At 47.6% G+C, this 7,633-nt stretch overlaps 1 pseudogene; it reads left to right on the top strand.

Moving 5' to 3' along the window:
• The first annotated feature begins 204 nt into the window (after positions 1–204).
• LOC117099387 lies at positions 205–1,006 on the top strand (annotated as a pseudogene).
• The last annotated feature ends 6,627 nt before the right edge of the window (positions 1,007–7,633 follow it).

The raw sequence follows: 7,633 nt of genomic DNA, 5'->3' as shown, positions 1-7,633 counted from the left end.
TGTGCCAGAAATCTGAAAATGCCCCTGGGGAGACACATGCACAAGACAGGTGATGACAACTCTATGGGGGTGGAGATTATACGTCTCTCATCATTTCAGCAACAAGGAAATAAATTAGTGGCAGCGTAAGAGCGACTTGAGATCTCCTGGAAGCGAGGATCCTTTTAAAATCCTGGAGTAGTCTCTCTCTTCCCACTGTCCAAGATGCCAAAAGGAAGGAAGGCCAAGGGGAAGAAGGTGGCTCCAGCACCTGCTGTCGTGAAGAAGTAGGAGGCCAAGAAAGTGGTGAATCCCCTGTTTGAGAAAAGGCCTAAGAATTTTGGCTTAGGACAGGACATCCAGCCCAAAAGAGACCTCACCCGCTTTGTGAAATGGCCCTGCTATACCAGGTTGCAGCGGCAGAGAGCCATCCTCTACAAGCGGCTGGAAGTGCTTCCTGCGATTTACCAGTTCACCCAGGCCCTGGACCGCCAGACAGCTACTCAGCTGCTTAGGGTGGCCCATGAGTACAGAGCAGAGACAAAGCAGAAAAAGAAGCAGAGGCTGTTGTCCCTGGCCAAAAAGAAAGCTGCTGGCAAAGGGGACGTCCCCCCTAAGAGACTACCTGTCCTTCAAGCAGGAGTCAACACCGTCACCACCTTGGTGGAGAACAAGAAAGTTCAGCTCGTGGTGAATGCACACGATGTGGATTCCATTGAGCTGGTTGTCTTCTTGCCTGCCCTGTGTCGTAAAATGGGGGTCCCTTACTGCTTTATCAAGGGGAAGGCAAGACTGGGCCGTCTAGTCTGCGGGAAGACCTGCACCACTGTTGCCTTCACACAGGTGAACTAGGAAGACAAAGGCCCTTTGGGTAAGCTGGTGGAAGCTATCAGGACCAATTACAACGACAGACATGATGAGATCCGCCGTCACTGGGGAGGCAATGTCCTGGGTCCCAAGTCTGTGGCTTGCATCACCAAGCTTGAAAAGGCAAAGGCTAAAGAACTTGCCACTAAACTGGGTTAAATGTACACTGTGGAGTTTTCTGTACATAAAAATAATTACAATAATACAAAAAAATTCCTGGAATATACGTTGCAGTAAAAGAACAAAGCATACCTCAGTTTTAAACGACTGAAGAAGAATGTCAGATAGTAGCAGGTGGGAAAGTGGCTTTGATTTTCAGTTTGTCGGCTCTGAACCTACACAAAAACAGGATTGTATTCTGAAAACCTGAATTAATTGTTGTCCTTACCTCAATGAGATGGAAAATTATAATCAGAATCATCACTATGCAGGGCTTATCGGTTGCAGTGAAAGCCAATAATGAGTTACCAGACAATTCCAGCTGAGCGGGGCGGCGGGGCAGCTCTTCTAAGAGAGTCTGCCCCAGCATCCGTCCGCCAAGTATTCATTGAAAGGGCTTTTTTTTTTTTTTTTGAGACAGAGTCTCGCTCTGTCACCCAGGCTGGAGTGCAGTGGCCAGATCTCAGCTCACTGCAAGCTCCGCCTCACGGGTTCACACCATTCTCCTGCCTCAGCCTCCCGAGTAGCTGGGACTACAGGCGCCGCCACCTCGCCCGGCTAGTTTTTTGTATTTTTAGTAGAGACGGGGTTTCACCGTGTTAGCCAGGGTGGTCTCGATCTCCTGACCTCGTGATCCGCCCGTCTCGGCCTCCCAAAGTGCTGGGATTACAGGCTTGAGCCACCGCGCCCGGCCGAAAGGGCTTGTTAAACCACAAACATCCACTAGATGTCTTTTTTGAGGTCGGGTCATGAGACACCTGTGGCCTTGTAAGAGCACTCAAACTGCATTCTCAGGAGGCTGTTTTCAGTGTTCCTTATCACACCACACACTCCACTCCCTGTCCTGTTTTCAGGGTCAAGGAGTTTCATTCACATGCACAAATAACATACACACAGGGCCTCATTTTCCCATGCCCCAACCTTAAATGCCTTGTACATAGGCTGGAATATGTTGCTGTGCACCCTACACACACTATATGTATATACATTTTTTTTCACTTGGAGTCTCGCTCTGTCACCCAGGCTAGAGTGCAATGGTGCGATCTTGGCCCACTGCAACTTCCACCTCCCCGGTTCAAGCGATTCTCCTGTGTCAGCCTCCTAAGTAGCCATCATGCCTGGCTAATTTTTGTATTTTTAGTAGAGACAGAGTTTCACCATGTTGGCCAGGCTGGTCTCAAACTCCTGACCTCTGATCCTCCCACCTCAGCCTCCCAAAGTGCTGGGATTACAGGCGTGAGCCACCATGCCCGGCCTCCCCATACACTATTATAGTCACAGTTGAACGCACTCCTAGCGGAATCTGCCTCAGGAGGATGACAGTGGGTTGTGTTTTCAGAGATGGTGCCTTCTGGCATAGTCGTGTTTTCCATGAAAATGTTTTCTTCAAAGGCATTTCTTGCAGTGGTGTTTTCCATATTAATGTTTTCTATAAAAGGTTCTGAAAAGGCAAGTACTTCTGGAAAAGGATTTTCCTGAGGACTCAGGTCCCCGAAAGACGAAAAAGCCCTTGCTGAGGGAGAGGGCAAAGAGAATGGAGGCCTCTTTGCAACCATCAGTCATGCACCATCCAGTCTCTCCCCAGTGCCACCATGGTCCCCAGCTTATCTCCTGGTTTGGAGGGTACTTTAATGACTCTTGGAATCTACATCTACCTGGCTATCACCCCACCTAATCAGTGGCCACAAGGGTCTGAAGAGAACTTGCATTTCTATATCTCCTCCAGTATCTCCATTGGTTCCTGTCCTCACCACCCAGCATGCTGTGCACAACTCCGGCATCTTCTTCTAGAACACCCCATTTCATAGCAACTATAGTTTTATCCCTATTACTTCCTCAGTTCATGCAGTACCACTGATATCCTGATGGGTGAGTTGCTCCTAAGAGATATATAAGCTACCAAGGACATCCAGGAAAACCCCTGGAGGAACAAACCTATTAGAAGAAGTATGTGAGGCCAGGCGCGGTGGCTCACACCTGAAATCCCAGCACTTTGGGAGGAGGGCGGATCACGAGATCAGGAGTTCGAGACCAGTCTGGCCAACATAGTGAAACCCCATTTCTACTGAAAATACAAAAATTAGCTGGATGTGGTGGCACATGCCTGTAGACCCAGCTACTCAGGAGGCTGAGGCAGGAGAATCACTTGAACCCTGGAGGTGGAGGTTGTGGTGAGCTGAGATCACAACACTGCACTCCAGCCTGGGCAACAGAATGAGACTGTCTCAAAAAAAAAAAAAAAAAACAAAAAAAAAAACACAAAAAAGAGTATATGAACTGGCACTTGCTTTAGAGAAAAAAATCCAAGTGGTAGACACTGCCTAGTTCTACCACCGTGATCTACATATGTTCAAGACTGAAGTTGGAGGACAGTTTCTTCAGTTATTTCAAAGTGATGGAAGTTATTAGTCCAAGAATCTTTGGAACCCAGTGTATCTACTCTATATTCAACGAGGCCCCTACACAGAGCCTCAGAATAGAAAACTAGAGAATGTTATTCAGGAGAAGCTGAACTCATGGCAATTCAATGGCAGCTCCAGGACATAGAGGAATGATTGTGGGAATGAATCGCTTTTTTTTTTTCTTTTTTTTCTTTTTTGAGACAGAGTCTCACTGTGTTGCCAGGCTGGAGTGCAGTGGCACGATCTCGGCTCACTGCAGCCTCCGCCTCCTGGGTTCAAGTGATCTCCTGCCTTAGCTGGGATTACAGGTGCACACCACCATGTCCAGCAATTTTTTTTTTTTGTACTTTTAGTAGAGATGGGGTTTCACCATGTTGGCCAGGATGGTCTCGATCTCTTGACCTCGTGATCCGTCTGCCTCAGCCTCCCAAAGTGCTGGGATTACAGGAGTGAGCCACAGTGCCTGGCTGGAATGAATGACTCTTACATGATTACAGCCTTGCTCCTCAAAGGTGGTCTCTGGACCAGTAGCATCAGAATCAGCTGAGAGCTTGTTAGAAGTGCAGAACCTCAGGTCACACTTCTGACCTATTGATTTAGAATCTATATTTTAAACAAGACCCAGGGGTGATTTAGCACATTACTGTTTGGGAAGCACTGTATTAATGCTTTCTGTGCAGGTGTCTTAGTTTGTGTAAGCTAAGTAAACTGATAACAAAATACTATCAACTGGGTGGCTTATAAACAACAAACATTTACTTCTTATAGTTGTGGAGGCTGGGAAGTCCAAGATCAAGGTGCTGAGAAATTTGGTGTCTGGGGAGGGCCCACTTCCTCATAGGTGTCTTCTGTGACCTTGCATGGTAGAAGTGGTGAGAGGTTTTTTTAGGGCCCCCCCTCCTTTTTTTTTGAAACACAGTCTCACTGTGTCACCCAGGCTGGAGTTCAGTGATGCCATCTCACCATCTCAGCTCACTGCAACCTTTGCCTACCAGGTTCAAGTGATTCTTCTGCCTCAGCCTCCTGAGTAGCTGGGATTACAGGTGCTCACCACCATGCACGACTAATTTTTTTTTTTTTTTTTTGAGATGGAGTCTTGCTCTGTCACCCAGGCTGGAGTGCAGTGGCATGATCTCGGCTCACTGCAAGCTCCGCCTCCCGGGTTCACGCCATTCTCCTGCCCTGTCCCAGACACTCCTTCATCTCAGAAGTGTGCAGAGTGAGGCATTAGGGAATACAAGGCCATTTCGATTACACATAAGTACACACACAGACACTCCTTCATCTGAGAAGTGTCTCCCAGCCCGAACTCCTGCCTGGCATTCTGAGACCACACAATGTGTGTGGAGGGCTATGCTTGCTATCTCATGATCTCATTCCAGGTTATCATCTCCCCGATACTGACTTGTCTGCACCACACACTCCCAGCTTGCTATCTCCTTACCTCCACACAGACATCAGACAATCTCATTCCACGCGGACCCCACCAGCCCCATGTTGGCTCCCCCAGATCCTCTTTGTATGGGGCTGGGGTTTAACAACAAATAGCCATTTCTCTGCCAGAGTACTACCTGCCCAGCTAGAAGCTTTTGACAGGAAAAGGTGAGTCAGAAAGTGAGTCAGAAAGTGATCTTTCTGGAAGGCTGGGAAGAAGAAACGAATCCTGGTTGGGTCCCCAAAGCTGAGGCTGAGAGTTCTGCCTGGACACTTGTGGGCATGCTTGTTCTGGCTGGCGCTAAAATGCAATGCTGGTATTTGCTAATTCATTCACCATACTTGCCGGGCCTTGTGAAAAGATTCCTGTCAGGAAAGGAACCAGGAATCATGAGTTGGCTGAGGTGACACAGCATAAAGCTCAACTTAAACAGTTTATTGGTCTTTTATTTCTGTTCTCTTTTTTCCTTAATTCTGGTTTTCTGGCTTTTTATTACTATTATCAGAGTGGGCATAAATTTCAGTTCAATTTAGCTCAGATACGATTCAATTTAGCTCAGATACAATTTAGCTCAGCTGGGCACAGTGGCTCATACCTGTAATCCAAGTACTTTGGGAGGTTGAGGTGGTGGATGGCCTAAGGCCAGGAGTTTGAGACCAGCATAGGCAATGTGGTGAAATCCCAGCTCTACAAATTTTTTTTTTTTCTTTTGAGACGGAGTCTTGCTCTGTCGCCCAGGCTGGAGTGCAGTGGCACAATCTCCACTCACTGCAAACTGCCTCCCGGGTTCATGCCATTTTCCCCCTCAGCCTCCTGAGTAGCTGGGACTACAGGCGCCCACAACCACACCTGGCTAATTTTTTGTATTTTTAGTAGAGACGGGGTGTCACCATTTTCGCCAGGATGGTCTCGATCTCCTGACCTCGTGATCTGCCTGCCTCAGCCTCCCAAAGTGCTGGGATTACAGGCGTGAGCCACTGTGCCCAGCCCTGAAATTTTTTTTTTTTTTTTTTTTAATTAGCCAGGTGTGGTGGTGCACGCCTGTGGTCCCAGCTAATTGGGAGGCTGGGGTGGGAGAATTGCCTGGGCCTGAGGAAGTTGATGCTGCGGTGAGCTATAATCACACCACTGCACTCCAGCATGGGTGACAGAGAAACCCTGTTTCAAAAAAAAAAGAAAAGATTCCAATTCCAAGGTGCTTTGCTTTGTTACAATCACTCCCTGGCAAATGCTTTCAGTTTCCTTTCTTTTTTCTTCTTCCATCAGTCACGCCTGGCATAACCCTAACCCCAAATGACAGCAATCACTGATTTCTCCATGCCTTCCCATGAGCCTCTGAACATTGTTGGCGAAAATCACTTAACTAGACTGACTGGTTCTCCTCTAATGAACACAAACAACACAAAGGCACACATGACACTGCCCAGCAACCCCAGAGACTCTCCAGGAACTTTGCTTACTCGCAAAATTTGATGACAATTTTATCCTTTCACACAGTTCACAAGCCTCACCCGTCAACTATTCTTACCTGATGCTTCACTGATAGATTAAAAGAGATTAGACCAGAGACTTTGTCTTTTTATGGTCAAGACTACAAATTTTTCTGCATATGCATCCATCTTCACTTCTTTCTCTTTCTTTCTCTCTTTCTTTCTTTCTTTTTTTGAGACAGGGTCTCACTGGGTTGCCCAGGCTGGAGTACAGTGGCACAATCTTGGCTGGCTGCAACCTCCACCTCCCAGGTTCAAGCCATTCTCCTGCCTCGCCCTCCCGATTAGCTGGGACTACAGACATGTGCCACCACACCGGGCCCATCTTCACTTTTCTTTCTGTGACAATGGAGGAAGGTTCTCTCCTCCTACCAAAGGTTAATGTACTTCGGTTGCATTTCTCCTAATCTTCCTAGGTTACTTGAATTACTTCTTTTGTCCTGCGTAACTAACCTCTTCTGAATCAACTAGAATACTTTACACTGCAAGCAAAAAGGCAAAGGCCATCGGCAGACCAAACACTCCCAAATTTATATCTCCTGGCCAGGATGTCTTCCAACCTCCATCTATTAATGAGCTGAAGAGTCTCCTGTTCAGCCTGAGCAACATGGCAAAACCTCGTCTCTACAAAAACTACAAAAATTAGCCGGGTGTGGTGGGGTGTGCCTGTAGTCCCAGATACTCGGGAAGCTAAGGTGAGAGGATCGCTTGAGCCTGGGTGGTCGAGGCTGCAGTGAGCTGAGATCATGCCACTGCACTCCAGTCTGGGTGACAGAGCAGAGGGAGACTTTGTCTCAAGAATGTAAAAAAAAAAAAAAAAAAAAAAAGTCACCTGGACATTTTTCCCATGGCATCTTAAACTGAACATGTTCTAAACCAAACTGATTTTTTTTTTTTTTTTTTTTTTTTTCTGAGACGGAGTCTCGCTCTGTCACCCAGGCTGGAGTGCAGTGGCCGGATCTCTGCTCACTGCAAGCTCCACCTCCCGGGTTTACGCCATTCTCCTGCCTCAGCCTCCCAAGTGCTGGGACTACAGGCGCCCACCACCTCGCCCGGCTAGTTTTTTGTATTTTTTTAGTAGAGACGGGGTTTCACCGTGTTAGCCAGGATGGTCTCGATCACCTGACCTCGTGATCCGCTCATCTCGGCCTCCCAAAGTGCTGGGATTACAGGCTTGAGCCACCGCGCCCGGCCCAAACTGATTTCTACCTGGAACAGATGCTTCTAGCTGCATTCTCTCTTGGTTCTTTGCTAGCAAGTATCCCAACGTTGTTTAGAATAGCAACATGTCTAGCTAAAAA

This window comes from Trachypithecus francoisi, unplaced genomic scaffold, assembly GCF_009764315.1.
Source record: "Trachypithecus francoisi isolate TF-2019V2 unplaced genomic scaffold, Tfra_2.0 Lachesis_group16, whole genome shotgun sequence".
Classification (NCBI taxonomy): domain Eukaryota; kingdom Metazoa; phylum Chordata; class Mammalia; order Primates; family Cercopithecidae; genus Trachypithecus; species Trachypithecus francoisi.
The sequence above is the reverse complement of the archived record's forward strand: the minus strand, read 5'-3'. Positions and strand labels throughout refer to the sequence as shown.